Genomic DNA, 19,368 nt, shown 5'->3' on the forward strand with positions numbered 1-19,368 from the left:
ACAAATTTTGGGTTGGGATATCCGTGCACCTGGCAAGAATATAATGATTGGTCGCCACCATGGCATGATCCTTATTACCCTCTCGAGCAGCCAGTGCCACATTTGAGTCAGACTTATCACCAGGCCGACACAGTATGGGGATCTGCAGAGGAGGAAGCTTTGGCTGGGTTGAGGAACTTGTTTCTAGAAGACGAGAATATGGATTGCAATGTGATAGTTGAGGAGGAGGAGGAGGAAGGCCTCATCATTCAGACCATGGAAAAGGGAGATGCTCTCAAGAATTGGACTGCCACACCATCCCGGGCCCGTCGAGTTCCTGGGTAGCTTGGCAATTGGCCTGACCTGTTTTAATAGCCATCTTAGACATTTAAGATATTTTCAGTATTCTGTTTTAAAGACGCATTTTGTTTCGAAATAATTGCTCGAGTCATCAAGCTGTACTTGATTTGGATATTTTCAAAATTTAGTTAATGCATTGTTATTTAGTATTTGTTATTATCTTTTACATTTTTTCTTCTACAACATTATTATTACTTTTCCTGATGAACCGATGACAGTGACATGTAATGAGAAAACGCAATATAAGGATAGTGACTCAGAAGAAGAGGATGAAATACCTGAGGAAGTTGTCAAAGAAGTTGAGAATTTTGAAAACAAACATTAGTTCAATCTGGACAAAACCGAGGCAATCAATTTGGGAGATTTCGAAACTATCAAAGAGACTCGCATAAGCATTCACCTATCACCGTCAGAAAAGGAAGAATACACTCGTTTCCTGAAAGAATACGAGGATATTTTTGCATGGTCATATGATGACATGGCCAGCTTGAGCACATCCATAGTGGCTCATAAGTTGCCTACCAATCCAATATGTCCGCCGGTAAAGCAGAAACTCAGAAAGTTCAAACCAGACATGAGCCTAAGAATCAAGGAAGAAGTCACTAAGCAGATCAAAGCCAAAGTCCTCCGGGTAGTTGAGTACCCAACTTGGTTAGCCAATATCATACCGGTTCCGAAAAAAGATAGGAAAGTCAGGGTATGTGTCAACTATCGGGATTTAAACAGAGGAAGTCCGAAGGGTGATTTCCTGCTGCCAAATATACAAATTCCGATCGACAATTGCGCGAAGCATGAGCTCCAATCCTTTGTAGATTGCTTCGTACGTTATCATCAGATTTGGATGGACGAAGAAGACGTAGAGAAAACAGCCTTCATTACACCATGGGGAGTGTACTGCTACAAAATGATGCCATTCGGTATAAAGAATGTTGGGGCTACCTACATGAGAGCCATGACAACCATCTTCTATGGTATGGTACACAAGGAAATAGAGGTGTATATTGACGATGTCATCATCATCCAGGAGGGCCACAGATCACATAGCAGACTTGAGGAAGTTCTTTGACAGGCTAAGGAGGTACAATTTAAAATTGAACCCCGCAAAATATCCATTCGGGGTTCCCACAGGAAAACTGTAGGGATTCATTGTCAGCCGCCGAGGACCGTCCAAAGTTAAGACTATCCAAGAGCTACCACCACCAAAGAGCAAAAAGGATGTGATGAGCTTCCTGGGACGCCTCAACCACATCAACTGCTTCATAGCATAGTCCACAGTAATATGCGAACCCATCTTCAAAATGCTGAGGAAGGATGCTGAAACCAGTTGGAATGAAGATTGTCAAAGGACTTTTGACAAAATTAAGGAATACCTGTCCACGCCATCAGTCCTAGTCCCGCCAGAACCAGGGAGACCTTTGCTACTCTATCTGTTCGTATTAGATGGGGCTTTCGGCTATGTTTTGGGACAAGATGACGAGATAGGAAGAAAGGAGCAAGCCATATATTACTTGAGTAAGAATTTCACACCTTACGAATCACGGTATTCTCTGCTAGAACGCACTTGCTGTGCTTTGACATGGACAGCTCAGAAATTGAGGCATTACTTCTGTGCCTATACCACATACCTCATATTCAGAATGGACCCTCTGAAGTACATCTTTCAGAAGCCCATGCCTACTGGGAAGTTAGCTAAATGGAAAATATTGTTAAGTGAGTTCGATATCATCTATATAACTCAGAAGGTAGTCAACGGACAAGTATTGGCATACCATCTTGCTGAAAATCCTATGGGAGGAGAATACGAACCACCGAAAATGTATTTTCCTAACGAAGAAGTGTCAGTCGTAGGAGAGGACATTGCTGAAGCCTATGACGGTTGGAGAAAGTTCTTCGACGGAGCTGCAAATTTCAAAGGAGTGGGTATTAGAGTGGTTTTGGTATCAGAGATAGGTCAACATTATTCGTTATCCGCAAAGCTTAAGTTTCCGTGCACCAAAAATATGGCAGAATATGAGGTTTGCATCATGAGGCTCAATTTGGCCATCGATATGAATATACAAGAGTTGTTGGTAATTGGTGATTCGGATCTTCTGGTACATCAGGTTCAAGGAGAATGGGCAACAAAAAACACCAAGATACTACCATACTTGTATCATGTGCAAGAATTGATGAAGAGGTTCACAAAGATAGAAATAAAACATGTTCCAAGAGTCCAGAACGAGTATGCAGATGCACTGGCTACTTTGTCATCAATGATACAACATCCAGACAAGAATTTCATCGATCCCATTTCGGTGAGGATCTATAATCAGCCGGCATACTGTGCCCATGTTGAAGAAGAAACGGATGGAAAACCTTGGTTCCACGGCATCAAGGAATATTTAGCAAAAGGAGAATACCCAGAATAGGCGAACCATACTCAGAAATGCACACTGCGGAGGCTGTCCAATCACTTCTTCCAAAGCGGAGGACCCCTGTATAGAAGAACTCCTGATCTGGCATTGATAAGTTGTGTTGACGCAAAAAGGGCTTCCAAATTGCTCGAGGAGATACATGCCGGAACCTGCGGACCACACATGAACGGTTTTGTTCTAGCCAAAAAGATACTCAGAGCTGGATATTTTTTTATGACATGGAAACAGATTGCATCCGATACATCCAGAAATGCCACCAATGCCAGATACATGCAGACATGGTAAGGGTACCACCAAATGAACTCAATGCAACAAGTGCACCTTGGCCTTTTGCCGCCTAGGGAATGGATGTCATCGGTCCGATTGAGCCCACCGCTTTTAACGGGCACCGGTTCATTTTAGTGGACATCGACTATTTCACTAAATGGGTGGAGGCTGCATCTTACAAAGCTGTAACCAAGAAAGTCATCGTAGATTTTGTCAGGGATCGTATTGTTTGTCGATTCGGGGTTCCCAAGTCCATCATCACTGATAATGTCGCCAATCTCAACAGTGATCTAATGAAAGCCATGTGTGAAAACTTCAAAATCAAGCACAAAAACTCTACAACATACATGCCTCAAATGAAAGGAGCTATGGAAGCTGCCAATAAGAACATCAAGAAGATACTAAGGAAGATGGTAGAATCACAAACAATGTCATGAGAAGTTACCTTTTGCCCTATTGGGGTACGGTACTACAGTCTGCACATCAACTGGGGCAACTCCCTATTTACTGGTTTATGGTACCGAAGCTGTCATTCCAACAGAGGTATAAATTCCTTCTTTAAGGATCATACAAGAAGCCGAACTCAGCGATGCAGAATAGATAATGAGCCGTTATGAGCAACTAGCCCTCATTGATGGAAAAAGAATGAATGTAGTAATTCACAGTCAGCTTTGTAAGAATAGAATGTCCAGAGCTTTCAACAAAAGGGTCATACCAAGACAATTCGCACCGGGGCAGCTGGTGCTGAAGCGGATCTTCCCACATCAGGATGAAGCCAAAGGGAAATTTTCACCCAACGGGCAAGGTCCCTACATGGTTCACAGGGTACTAACAGGAGGAGCACTCATACTTGCAAAAATGGACGGAGAAGTTTGGCCAAAACCTCTCAATTCAGATGCAGTCAAGAGATACTATGTCTAGATTGTTTACATTTCTTCATCTGATGTAACTGAACTACGCTTAACCTGATTCCCGTTTAAGAGGGGATACATAGGCAGCCCTGTGGGTTAGGTCACATCTTAATAAAATCTTCATTTCCCCCAGAACTAGAAACTGGGCAGCCGACGCCATCATATGCAAGACAGTGAGAAATCGGTTAAGAAACTGGAGTAGAATTTTTAGTAGGATTCTCTAAATTCCGGAGCAGATCCAACAAAATTTGTTACACGCAGAACGGCCGAAGGATCATTCACCAAACTGGGGCAGAATTTTGGGGAGGACCCTCAAAATTCTAATGCAAAGAAGGCGGCAATGTCTCTAAAAGTGTCGTAGTCATTAGTTCATCTAATTCACTTGATATTATACACCACTATGTTCTATAAAATGATCATATTTCATCAATAAGTGCATATTTTCGAAAAATATTTCTATGGCCGCCAGGTGTTACCCAGGGCAACTCGAACAGGGCTTTCAGAGTAAAGCAAAGAAAAAGAAGCAGATAAAGGCACGAACCAACCTCCCCGCAAAACTCTCAATTTTTATTTGAATGCAGGGACAAGGAATAACTATAAGTACGTACGCCTTAAATCATCACCTTCATAACAATCAAACCGCCAAGTGCAAATATATCTCCAGCTAAGAAATATTCTGCTCCTATTTTCTATTTGTCTATTGCATAAGGCTAAGCACTGCCTTCCCTTGCATGAGGCTAAGCCCTGCCTCCATATTTGCATAAGGCTAAGCATTGCATTATCTTTGCATGAGACTAAGCTCAGTCTCAATCCTTGTATGAGGCTAAGCCCTGCCTCCCTACCTGCATAAGGCTAAGCATTGCCTTCTCCCTGCATGAGACTAAGCCTTGTCTCAAACCTTGCATGAGGCTACACCCTGCCTCCATATTTGCATAATGCTAAGCATTGCCTTCTCTCTGCATGAGACTAAGCCATGTTTCAAACCTTGCATGAGGCTAAGTCCTACCTCCATATTTGCATAAGGCTAAGCATTGCCTTCTTTTTGCATGAGACTACGCTCTGTCTCAATCTTTGCATGAGACTAGCCCTATCTCAAACCTTGCATGAGGCTAAGCTCTGCCTCCATATTTGCATAAGGCTAAGAACTACCTTCTTTTTGCATGAGACTAAGCCCTGTCTCAAATCTTGCATGAGGCTAAGACCTGCCTCCATATTTGCATAAGGCTAAGCATTGCCTTCTCTTTGCATGAGACTAAGCCCTATCTCAAACCTTCTATGAGGCTAAGCCCTGCCTCCATATTTGCATAAGGCTAAGCATTGCCTTCTCTTTGCATGAGACTAAGCCCTGTCTCAAATCCCACATGAGGCTAAGCCTTGCCCCCGTATTTGCATAAGGCTAAGCATTGCCTTCTCTCTGCATGAGACTAAGTCCTTTCTCAAATCCTTGCACGAGGCTAAGCCCTATCTCCTCAACTGCATAAGGCTAATAATTGCCTTTCATTTGCATGAGACTAAGCACTATCTCCCTTTCTTACATGAGGCTAAGCATTGCCTCCCTAATTGCATAAGGCTAAGCATTTCCTTCTCTCTGCATGAGACTAAGCCCTGTCTCAAACTTCGCATGAGGCTAAGCCCTGCCTCCATATTTGCATAAGGCTAAGCACTGCCTTCTTTTTGCATGAGACTAAGCCCTATCTCAAATCTTGCATGAGGCTAAGCCCTGCCTCCCTATTTACATAAGGCTAAGCACTGCCTTCTTATGAGGCTGAGCATTGTCTCCCTCTGCATAAGTGTTTCCCCATTCTCAATTTGCATTATCTTCTTCTCTCGGGGCTAAGCTCTGCTCCCAAACTCTACATGAGGCTAAGCTTTGCCTTGTTATTACCTTTGGTATCATGGCTCTGCACTTCATGGGCTGATGAATAGCCAATTTGTCCAAAGGCGTCATAGTCCGAAGGCATCATCCTCATAGCCTTAAGACACCATGTCATGGCCTGAGGATCTCTCAACATTTCACATCATCATTCAAAGGCGTCTTGGTTCAGAGGCACCATTTTCATGGCCTGAGAACATCATTTCATGGCCTGTGAATCCCTTATCTCATGATTTATGGCCTGGGACATCATGGTCTAAGGACGTCATCTTGACTATTGATAGTAGGCTATATAGTTGATATTTACACCTTAATTGCTCATGCTTTGTTGTTGTTTTATAAGGTAATTGCCAACAAAATGCTTTAAATAGTGTTATTTGGTTTCGCAGGGAATATTATATGTGAGAAAGCAACATGAAGCGTTTGGAGGCAATAATGTGAAGAAAACGCCCACTCAAGAAGTACCCGAACAGAAAGAGCAAAAGAAAATGACTGGACAAAAGTCCACCGCGACCGCGATGGACCGCGGAGATAAAACGAAGAAAATAAACGAGGCAGTGTTCACCGCGCTCCACGCCGCGGTCGCGGTGAACTGTTCACGTATCTGAAAATTGGGGGCCAAAGTGTCAATTCGGGGAAACTTTTGTAAAACCCTTACAAGCTATAGAAACTCGCCCAAAATAGCTAAGCTTGTTTTGAGATGACTTTTGGAGGAAGAACAAGTGTGAGAGATCACCCAAAACATCATAGTTCTTTTATCTCTTTTATTTTCTTGCAATTTTTGCATTATGAATAATCTAGTAGTTTTATCCTACGTTGTTAAAATAGCTAAATCCTCTGTCTACGGTTTTGATGGAACCTATTGAAGGATGAACTTCTTGATTATGTTAATATAGATTGCCAGTTTAATCTCTACTTGTTCAACTACGTGTTTGTTGTAGTTAATTGACAGGATCCTCAATTAGCTGTGCCTATTTAGTGTGCATAACTCGGGAGAGAGTGCATATGTAGGTAGTTGTTAAACAACACCACTCCAAAAGTATAAGAGGGATCTATAACTGCGGGTTTAAAAGCGGGATTAGGGATAACAAAGCCTTGGGTGCAATCTAAAGTGAGCTGTAATAAACAAAGCCAGCTTGCGTAACTCGGGAGAGTGCGTCTAGTAAATTGTTGTAATTACTCGGGAGAGAGTTACGACAGTCAGAGCGCTCATGATCGGTAGAGAATACTTAGGCGAATTTATAGAAAACGTAGCGCGAAAGATTCCGGCAATTGGGGAAATCATAACTCTACACTTCCTTAATCTTGAATCCAATCATTATCCTTGTTAATTGATTGTTGTACGGTTTTCTAGATTTGTTAGTTAAGTAGATAAAAATAAATATTATAATCTTTATAATTAGAAATTGTTTGGACTTGTGTTTCTTAGCGATATTGAACAACTATAGCTAAGCCTTAGTTCTCTGTGGGATTCGACTCTGGACTTGTAAACCGGATTATATTTGCAGTGACTGCTTATCCTTTTTAGGACTAGAGTTGGGCGTGATCAAATTTTGGTGCCATTTCCGGGGAATTAACGGTGTTATCAATTACAATTGAAAGAAGTACAAAACATTCTTAGTGTAGTCAGTTTTCTCTATACCCAATCTTTTCATTGAAATTCTAACATTTGAACTCTTGTGGAAATCAGGTGTATGCCTAGAAGTTCTTCGAGGACTGGAGAACTGCTAGAAGGACTCTAAGACCCCGAGAAAACATTCAGGGCATTGAACCGTGCCAACAAGAGACTCCAACAATCCCAACAATCACACCAGCTCGAATTTGACATGGGTGACGCAGACAACGTCGTTAGAGACGTTAGGGATCTGCCAGCAAACCCCAACGTAAGAGTAGTGCCACCTCTTGTGCCCGAAGCTGCACTTTATGACTGGGCACAACCCACAGCTGATAACTTGGCCACTGCCATAGTTGTGCCCGCAATTCAAGCGGAGACCTTCCAGATAACCAATAATATGCTGCATCTACTGCAGAATAAAGGATTGTTCTCCGGATCACACATTGAAGACCCTCAACAGCACCTGAAAATTTTTCTGTCAATTTGTGTGACCCAAAGGCAGCCAAATGTGACCCCAGAAGCTATCAAGCTGTTACTGTTCCCATTCTCTGTGACCGGGGAAGCTCAGACTTGGTTAAATTCACTCCATATCAATTCCATTGCCACTTGGGAGGAATTAGTCAAGCAGTTCCTGAACAAGTTCTATCCGCCAAACAAGACTGCAAGACAGATTGATGAAATATTGCAGTTTAAGCAACACCCAACTGAGTCCTTGCAAGATACTTGGGAAAGATTTAAAGGGATGCTAGTGAAGTGTCCTCACCATGGCATTCCAGAACAGATGCTCGGCCAGAGATTCTACATGGGGCTAGCTGACCATTTAAAAGAAAATGTGGATGCTTCAGTTGGAGGTGCATTGTTGAGCAAAACATTCACCGAGTGCAAAGTCTTTCTTGACAAGATGTCACAAAATTCGGGGTGGATGACTAGAGGTACAACACTGGCACCCATAGTGCATTCAGTTCCTCTTGATCCAAATAATTCGCATGCAGAGAACATGGCCACACTCATGACCCAGATGAGCATATTGACAAAGAAGATTGATGAGATGGGTACAAAACAGGTGCACATTGTTTATACTACCAATGGAGGACTGTGTACACCTTGTATTAATCAGTCTTATGTGTGTTTATGGAGCGGGGAAGGTGAAAATCAAGGGGCAAGAGAAGATATGAATTATGTCAACAACTATGGGGGCAGAGACAGGGAGCACATCAATGGAGACCGCCGTAAAATCAGCAGTACAGGCCTAACATGCAACAGCCTGGGGGTATACACCCTCAAAACCAAATGGTGCCAGTACCATATCAGAAACCACTGGGCTATCCACAGCAAAATCAGCAGCAATTAACATATCAACCACCTCCTCCTCAAGATAACAACATGATGAAAATTAGGGGTATGCATCAACAACTCATTGGGACAAATAATAAAGTGCAGGAAAAGTTGTCAGTGCATGATTCAGCCATAAAGAACATTGAAACGCAGCAGGGACAGCTGTCCGTGGCTCTAAACAACCGCCCTCAGGGAACTTTGCCGGCAGACACAAACATAAACCCCAAGGAGCAAAACCCGAATCAGCTGATGGCAATAAGTCTCCGGAATGGGAGAGACCTGGACAGAGAACAGGAAATTATACAAACCAGCAAGGAGAGTACGCCAGCCGCTCCAGTTCCATTAGAGGCGGATGAAACAACAGAACTTACTGAAGTGGTGGTTGAACAGAGTCACGAGGAAAAAGGCAAGGATAAGATGAATGAGCAAGCTGCAGATCAGGTGACACCTCTTGTGCCAGAAAACTCCAACAGAGAGAAGCCAGCAAGCAGCGCACAAAGGGTGATACCTGCACCCTTCCCTCAGAGAATGGTAAAACAAAAGAAGGAAGTTCAGTACAAGAAATTCATGGAGATGATGCGTCAAATTCGGTCGAATATTCCTTTGATGGATGCCTTGAGGGAGATACCCAGTTATGCAAAGATGATGAAGGATCTAATGTCACGGAAGTTGGATTTTCAGGATCTTTCCACTGTGACTCTGACACAGACCTGCAGCGCAGTAGTAAAAAGACCGATGGCTCAAAGGATGTCTGATCCAGGTAGCTTCATTATTCCATGCACAATTGGGAGTTATGCCTTTGCAAAGGCATTATGCGATTTGGGAACCAGCATAAATCTTATGCCGCTGGCTGTGTACACCAAACTGGGCATTGGCAGAGCTAGACCGACTTCGATGCTGCTACAGTTGGCTGATCGCATGGTGAAAAGGCCAACTAGTATTCTTGATGATGTGTTGGTGCAAATGGGGAAGTTTGTTTTCCCTGTAGACTTTGTTATTCTGGATTGCCAGGTAGATGAGGAGATACCTCTCATTTTGGGTAGACCATTTTTGGCCACTGGAAGAGCATTGATCGATTATGAGACTGGGGAATTAAAAATGAGACTGAACGATGAAGAAGCATATTCAATGTTCAGCAATCTATGAGGAAACCCAGTGAATATGCTAATTGCTCTGTAGTGAAGGCAGTAGATGTGATTCTGCATGAAGATGATGTGACCCTGACTGTTAAAGATCCATTAGAGGCATGTCTGACAAATTTAGAAGAGATGGATGGTGAAGGGTTAGCTGAATGGGTCATGGCACTTGAAGGCCAAGGATTCTGGAAAAAGGAACCTCAGTTCGAGTCCCTTGAATTAGATAAAAGGGCTACACCTCCAGCAAAGCCATCAATAGAGGAACTACCCAAGCTGGAGCTGGAGCCACTCCCAGCTCACCTCAGGTATGTTTTCTTAGGCCTTGATTCTACTTTGCCTGTTATTATATCATCCGGTTTGCTAGATGTGCAGGTAGAACATCTCTTACAGGTACTACGGGAAAGTAAGACTGCCATTGGCTGGACCATGGCAGACATTAGGGGTATCAACCCGGTCTTCTGTATGCATAAGATTCTCTTGGAAGAAGGGCACAAACCTTACAGAGAACATCAATTAAGGCTAAACCCGAACATGAAAGAGGTAGTAAAGAAGGAGGTGATCAAATGCTTAGATGCGAGAATCATCTTCCCCATCTCTGATAGCAATTGGGTCAGCCCTGTCGAATGTGTGCCTAAAAAGGGGGAATGGCTGTTGTGCAAAATGATAACAATGAGTCGATCTCAACTCGTACAGTCACGGGATGGCGAATTTGCATGGATTACAGAAAATTGAACACAGCCACCCAGAATGATCATTTCCCCTTGCCTTTCGTTGACCAAATGTTGGACAGGCTGGCCGGGCGATCGCACTTCTGTTTCTTGGATGGATATTCGGGGTACAATCAGATATCAATAGCCCCCGAAGATAGAGAGAAAACATCCTTCACTTGTCCTTATGGCATCTTTGCCTTTCGGAGAATGCCTTTTGGGCTTTGCAACGCACCAGCGACATTTCAACGGTGCATGTTAGCCATCTTCACAAATATGGTTGAGGATATTATGGAGGTCTTTATGGATGATTTCTCCGTGGTGGGAGACTCGTTCGAAGACTATCTTCACAACTCAAGGAGAGTGCTTAAAAGATGTGTGGAGACGAATTTAGTGCAAAAGTAGGAAAAGTGCTATTTTATGGTACAGGAGGGGATAGTCCTGGGGCATCGAGTGTCTAATAAAGGAATTGAGGCCGACCATGCTAAGGTGGACGTGATTGAAAAGCTACCACCGCCCACTTCAGTTAAGGCGGTGAGAATTTTCCTTGGACACGCCGGATTCTACCAGCGATTCATAAAAGATTTTTCCAAAATTGCTAACCCATTATGCAAACTCCTTGAAAAGGATCAGCCCTTTGTGTTTTCTAATGATTGCAGGTTAGCATTTGAGGAACTGAAAAAGAGGCCGGTGACTGCACCCATCATTGTTGCACCCAATTGGGAGCAACCATTTGAGCTCATGTGTGATGCAAACGACTATGCCATAGGAGCAGTCTTGGGGCAGCGAAAGGATAAGCCGATGCACCCAATTTACTACGCAAGCAGAACGCTAAACGGTGCACAACTCAACTACACTGTAGCGGAGAAGGAGATGTTGGCAGTGGTGTTTGCTTTCGACAAGTTCCGATCATATCTGATTGGCTCCGAGGTAATAGTATACACTGACCATGCAGCTCTCAAGTACCTAATTGAGAAGAAGGAGTCTAAGCCGCTTCTGATTCGTTGGGTGCTGCTGTTGCAAGAATTCGACCTCGAAATTCGTGACCGTAAGGACACAAAAAATCAAGTCGCTGACCATTTATCACGACTTGAAGGAGCTGAAAAATCAGTCGAGGTCGAAGAGATTCTGGAAACCTTTCCAGACGAGCAGCTGCTTGCAGCTAGATTTGGGGAAGCGCCATGGTACGCAGACATTGCAAATTACCTGGCCTGTGGTATAGTTCCCCATGACCTTTCATCTGTACAAAAGAAAAAGTTTCACCGTGATTGTCGCATGTATTATTGGGACGATCCTTATTTGTTTAGAATATGTGTTGATAATATGATCCGGAGGTGTGTCCCCGAGATAGAACAAGCTTCTATTTTGCAGGCTTGTCACACATCAGCATATGGAGGATATTTTGGAGGAGTCAGGACAGCTGCAAAAGTGCTAGAGGCCGGATTCTTTTGGCCAACAATGTTTAGAGAAGCATACCTATGGGTGAAGGGATGTGATGAATGTTAGCGGACCGGGAATATTTCCCGTCGCCATGAGATGCCCATGAACCCGATTCAAGAGGTGGAGGTGTTCGATGTTTGGGGGATTGACTTCATGGGTCCCTTCGTCAGCTCCTTTGGCAATAAGTACATACTTGTTGCTGTGGATTACGTGTCCAAATGGGTTGAAGCTGTAGCGTTGCCCACTAATGATGCAAGATCAGTTGTGGGATTTTTGAAGAAGAATATATTCACCCGGTTAGGGACACCAAGAGCGATTATCAGTGACGGAGGCACCCACTTCTGTAATAGAGCCTTCGAGAAGTTGCTTGCAAAGTATGATGTACGCCATAAGGTGGCTACCCCATATCATCCTCAGACTAGTGGGCAGGTTGAAGTGTCCAACAAAGAAATAAAGAGTGTGCTAACCAAGACTGTGAACACCACCAGAACTGATTGGGCGAAAAAGCTAGATGATGCACTATGGGCTTATAGAACTGCCTTCAAAACACCAATTGGCATGTCACCATATAAGTTGGTATTTAGAAAGGCCTGCCACTTGCCAGTGGAACTTGAACATAAAGCGTGGTGGGCATTGAAACAACTGAACTTAGATATTGAGGCGGCAGGCACAACAAGAATCACTGAATTGCATGAGCTCGACGAGTTCAGATATCTTGCTTTTGAGAGCACAAAATTGTATAAGGAGAGAATGAAGAGGTTGCACGACCAGAACATTGTTGAGCAACATTTCAAACCTGGGGATATGGTATTGCTTTATAACTCAAGATTACGGTTGTTCCCGGGTAAGCTTAAGTCTAGATGGTCTGGTCCATTTCGAGTGATAGAAGTTTTCCCTTCAGGAGTTGTGGAGATTGCCTCGGAGAAAGATTCTCACACATTTAGAGTCAACGGGCAGAGATTGAAGTTATACGTAGGCATGAAAGAGCCAAAGGTAGTATCTGAGACAAATCTGACGAAACCTCGGAGGTCGAGCGAGCCTTAAATGCGCTTATCTGCGTCGTACCGCAACGTTAAATCAGGCGCTGCGTGGGAGGAAACCCATGAATGTTGTTGTAAGTTTGTTCTTGTAACTTCGTATAAAAAAGAGAGATGTGCCAGCCCCGCGACCGCGGCGTGGACCGCGGTCAACCGCGGGACACACTGCCTCAGGTGCTAAAAATTCACTGCGACCGCAGCGAGAACCGCGGTGAACCGCGAAAATCACTGGGCGGTTGTAAAATTCCCCGAGACCGCGGCGAGGACCACGGCGAACAACGGAACACACTGTCTCGCATGTTAAAAGCCTCCGCCGCCGCGGTGGACCGCGGGGGTACCAGGTATTGTATTTTCTTTTATTTTTTTCGTTTTCTTCCTCTTAAACCAAACCCTCGATTCCCCCCCTAAATTCCCCAATTCCCGTGTCACTCTAAAACCCTAACTCTCCCCCAAACTCATATCTTCTCCTTCTTCCCTCACAATCACCCCCACCTTCTTCCCCTAAGTATGATTCTGACCCCCCCTTCCTCTTTTGTTTCTTATTTTGTTTGTCTTATGCTAGTTAAATTTTAGTTTATCATGTAGTATTAGTGATAGGACTTTGTTTTGTTTAGCTTTCTTTCTTACTTTATAGTGTAATTTCGTTTTTTAGTCATATGTTTGGTGAAGGGGCGTGTGTATTGAATGTTTGGTAATGGTGTTGTTGGTGGATGATTGTTTGTAGCAAGTGTGGGGTGTGTGGGTGTAGTGGATATTTGAATTGGGGTAAGGTTTTCTTTGATTCCCATGGGTCCATGTATATGAAGATAATTGCCTTGCCCACAACGTGTTTGGGAAATTGCCTCAATGGAGATATAACGAGATGTTATGACATGGTTGTGGTGAAGTCTGAGTAACCACCCATAGTCACACATTTTGGGCCCGTCCTAATAAGCGTTTCTCTGTTTGACAGGTACTATGAGTTCATCCCGTAAGAGATGAAACATCGGGTCCTCTGCTAGTAGTCCAGGAGGCTCCTCACGAGCTAGGGGCCAAGCCAGTGCAACTCAGTTCGATAGCACTCGGTTCGTCTCTCAATCAGCTGAGACAAGGTACAATCAGAAAGCTGCAAAGAAGTTACTCCATGAGGTCCATATCGGTCGGACGACATTGGTGAAGGAGTGCCCAAATATGTTTAATGAGTTAAGGAGGTGTCAGCTGGACATCTTCTTTGAGGTTCCAGAGGAGGCCAATATTCAGCTAGTGAGAGAGTTCTATGCAAACTTGCCAGAAAACGAGAATGAGGTTGTGACTGCGCGCAACACCCGGGTTAATGCTTCTATAGTGGTCATCTGCAGAGCGTATCGCCTCCCAACATTCACGGGTGACGATCATTACATCATGTCTCATCGCCCGAGGGTTGACTGGGATAGAATTCAGGAGGTAATCTGTATACCTGGCAGAATGCCCAAATGGGTAGCACAGCCGACGACTCTACACTCACAGTCTCTTACTTGGGAGGCAAAGTGTTGGCTCACTGTCATCAACACCCGTCTGCTACCATCCAGCAATACCACTGATGTGAATGGGCCACGGGCCGCTATGATCTACTACTTTATGACTTACCAAGGGTTTGATGTTGCCCGAGTCCTCCATGATGAAATGTTCATTAGATCGCCTGAGCTAATCAAGGGCCACTACCTCCCTTCGCTAGTCACCCGGCTGTGCCACCATGCTAGAGTCCCTGAGAACCTTCGAGTTGATGGGAAATTACCTCTGAAAGCTCCCTTCCGGGCAAAGAAAATTGGACTCAAGGGAAGAGAGTCGGTGCCAGACAGTGAGGACTCTGTTGATGAGTCTGATGATGATGCTGGGGCTGCTGAGATCACAGCTCCTCCGAGGGGGACGAGGCAGGACCATCACAGCCACACCGGAGCACTAGCATGGCCGCTTTGGAGCAGGAGATGACTGGGTTGCGGACCTCTGTCGCTGACTTGGGTACCCGTATTGATGAGGCGGCTGACCGACAGGTGAAGTCAGAAAAGAAATTCATGGGCTGGTTGACAGCTCTGGGTCGCGCCTGCAACATGAACCCAGACACAGTTTCTGACCAAGAGTGAGCCTCAGGGAAGTTCCTTTACCTCATTGTTCTTTACATTTTGAAGCCATGGGTACATGTCTTTATTTTAAGTGTGGGGTGGGGGATACTTCATTGTATGTTTGTAATTGTAACAGTTAACTGTTTGCTTTAATTGTTTAGGTGTTAGAATAGTAGTTCATTAGGTAAGTAGAAATAGTAAGTGATTTGTCCCGACGACGGATCTCTTTCGACGGGGTTCTTGAGGGACTAAGTCGAGAAAAAAAAATGGAATATAGAGACTCTTCCTGATGACGGATCCTTTAGACAACTTACTTGAGGGAAGTTAGTCTAGAGAAAATACCAAAAAGAGTTTTTATTTTTTTTAGGTAGTGTAGTAACTCCCCCTTGGTTTTTCTTTGCGCCATGGTTCTTTTCCAAGGGTTTAGCTTGAACCGGGTATAGGTAGATTTTTTTTGTTTTTTTAGGTTAGGATTAATGGGCGACGAGCTTACAATCGAAGAAGAAAAACCATTAGCGCTTTTACACCTAAACACGATAGACGCTAGAGTGTAGCGCTTAGCTTCAAGGATTGAATCTTATTTAAGTGCCTTAAAAATTCTATGTTTGTACCTAACTTGAACACTCAAAAGAGAATGTCTTGATAAACTAATCCGGAGTGAGTCATGTGCCATGTGTGTGTAAGTGTTACTGTATTCCATGCTGTACATTTGATGCCTAGAACTTGCCCTGTGTGTTTGCAAAGCGAAATAATAGATTCATTCAGTTTTAGAAGTGATATAGGCATTTCTTTGTTGAGCCAGACATATAAAGTAAACCCACCTGAATGCATTACATCTTAGTTAATCCCGTTGAGCCAATAAGCCTGTTTCTTGGGCAACCACAATGTGAACCTTACCCAATTGTTTGAATAGCCTGCTGTTTGAATCAAATTTCCTCTCACTAAGCACTAGAATGGTATTGAAAATATGCAAAAGCAAAAGTGTGGGGTGGTGGTTTGGTTTTTGAAGTGGAACCATGGAAATAGAGAAAAGGTGCAGAATGTGAAGCATGAAAAGAGAAGCACCACGAAAAAAATTTATAATATATTGTATAGTGATTAATAAGTGGTAGCTTGTACAAATTGCACCTAATGTATGGGATGTTCAAATAAATATGGTGGAATAATGGCTGACAAAACGATGATCTTGAAGTTTAATGTAATTGTATTAAAAGTGCTTAGGGAGGCTAGTCACTATACCCAAATATATCCTACCCGTCCCTTAGCCTACATTTCAACCAAATAAAGTCCTATTGATCTTAGACTGAGTGGGGCTCGATTAGTCGAGTACTACACTACGGGCAAGCCAATGGTGCATCTTTGTGGCATGTGAATGTTCTTTTTGAGAGGGAGCGAATTCTGTCTATTTTAGTTCCTAATTGTTATCACTATCATTATATATGGAACTACTCTCTTGTGTGATGTGAGGGCATGTGATTCACAAAGGAAAGGTACGTCTTGACTCTTGCGTAGAGTGGTTTGAGTAAGTGCAAATGTTACGGGGTACGAAAGATTTGATTCTTGAGGTAAAGTTGCTCACTACTAGGTGTAACTTCTGTAAAATGTTCATGGTGTGAGTCGTTGAGGGAAAAGCTTAGGGAAGGAAGTTTGATGGAGTGTGGTGAATTTCTCGAGGACTAGCAATAATCTATGTGTGGGGTGTTGATAGTAGGCTATATAGTTGATATTTACAACTTAATTGCTCATGCTTTGTTGTTGTTTTATAAGGTAAATTGCCAACAAAATGCTTTAAATAGTGTTATTTGGTTTCGCAGGGAATATTATATGTGAGAAAGCAACATGAAGTGTTTGGAGGCAATAATGTGAAGAAAACACCCACTCAAGAAGTACCCGAACACAAAGAGCAAAAGAAAATGACTGGACAAAAGTCCACCGCGACCGCGATGCAGAGCGCAGAGACAAAACGAAGAAAATAAACGAGGCAGTGTTCACCGCGGTCGACCGCGGACCACGCCGCTGTCGCGCTGAACTGTTCACGTATCTGAAAATTGGGGGCCAAAGTGTCAATTCGGGGAAACTTTTGTAAAACCCGTATAAGCTATAGAAACTCGCCCAAAATAGTTAAGCTTGTTTTGAGATTACTTTTGGAGGAAGAACAAGTGTGAGAGATCACCCAAAACATCATAGTTGTTTTATCTCTTTTATTTTCTTGCAATTTTTGCATTATGAATAATCTAGTAGTTTTATCTTACGTTGTTATGAGTAGCTAAATCCTTTGTCTAGGGCTTTGATGGAACCTATTGAAAGATGAAATTCTTGATTATGTTAATATAGATTGCCAGTTTAATCTCTATTTGTTCAACTACGTGTTTGGTGTAGTTAATTGACAGGATCCTCAATTAATTTTGCCTATTTAGTGTGCATAACTCGAGAGAGAGTGCATATTTAGGTAGTTGTTGAACAACACCACTCCCAAAGTATAAGAGGGATCTATAACTGCGGGTTTAAATGCGGTATTAGGGATAACGAAGCCTTGGGTGCAATCTAAAGTGAACTGTAATAAACAAAGCCAGCTAGCGTAACTCGGGAGAGTGCGTCTAGTAAATTGTGGTAATTACTCGGGAGAGAGTTACGACAGTCAGAGCGCTCATGATTGGTAGAGAATACTTAGGCAAATTTATAGAAAACGTAGCGCGAAGGATTCTGACAATTGGGGAAATCATAACTCTAGACCTCCATAATCTTGACTCCAATCATTATCCTTGTTAATTGATTGTTTTACGATTTTCTAGATTTGTTAGTTAAGTAGATAAAAATAAATATTATAATCTTTATAATTAGAAATTGTTTGGACTTGTGTTTCTTAGCGATATTGAACAACTATAGCTAAGCCTTAGTTCTCTGTGGGATTAGACTCCGGACTTGTAAACCGGATTATATTTGCAGCAACCGCTTATCCTTTTTAGGACTAGAGTTGGGCGTGATCAACTATCCAAAGACAACCTTTATGGTCCAAAGGGAATTTGCATCATGTTTAAATTCTCGCAGTAATCTATATATTTGGATGCATCGTGTTTTAAGTTTTGCAGGAAATCCAGGAGGTAACCGTTCTTCGAACAGGAGCAACATTCGCTCCGGTTTCCGCTCACACCATTTTTATCTTGCTGTTATCTCAAATGTAACCGATTCTCATCAATTACTCGCCTTTACCCCATGACCGTTTAGATACCTACCCTGTGATACATCTGTTACGCTTTAGACTCATATTCATAACTCCGCATAAAACCATCTGATACTATCCTTCCCAAAAGAAACCCTTTCCAAAACATACGACCATTCCTATAACAATTCCATCGGTTTCATTCACCATTGGGTACAGAACTACACATGGCCTGATTCCTATAAAACCAGGGATATGTAGGCAGCTCAGAGACCAGGGTGCGACCTATATTTTTCAAAACATCCCATTCGGTCAAAATCGGTCATCATTTCTTTACCCGATAACTCTTTCATCCTTCCCGGGTAAAGAGGGGCAGCTGTTGATACCCAATTTTTCCCTCATATAAATTTTTAATATGCATAAATATTTTTAAAATAGTGCACATGCATTTACAAATATGCACAAGTATTTTTATAATTTTTCTATAAATTTTAAAGCTTTTTATATCAAGTTATTTCTGCATTTTTATTTATACAAATATCCAATAATTATCCCTCATATCATTTTTATGATGATTTAATCATCCAAATTTATCATTTAAGCCCATATAGTGCTTTAATATTTTTATTGCATTTTTTATAATTACATTTGCATTTTTAAGGCTAGAATTGCACATTTTGCAATAATAGCCCATACATATGCATAATTATATTATCTATACAGAAAATGACTTTTTATATTTTTGTAATGCTAAGTAATTATTTTAAATCATTTTCATGCACAAATGATGTTTTTGTTATTTTATTAATTATTTTTACTAATTTAATTAGGTATTTAAAATCTAGCCCTTTTTAATTAATTTTTGGACCTAGCCCAATTGTATACATCAGCCAAAATACCCATTAACCCAGACCCATACCCGTCTAATTAAACCCGCCCCACCTAGATATCTAATCCTGGCCGTCGATCTCAGAAGATCAACGGCCCTAAATTCCCCAACCCATTTTAATATATCAAAACCCCCAAACCCTATTTCATTCCCCCCCCCCCCCCACC

Source organism: Nicotiana attenuata, unplaced genomic scaffold, assembly GCF_001879085.1.
Source record: "Nicotiana attenuata strain UT unplaced genomic scaffold, NIATTr2, whole genome shotgun sequence".
Taxonomy (NCBI): domain Eukaryota; kingdom Viridiplantae; phylum Streptophyta; class Magnoliopsida; order Solanales; family Solanaceae; genus Nicotiana; species Nicotiana attenuata.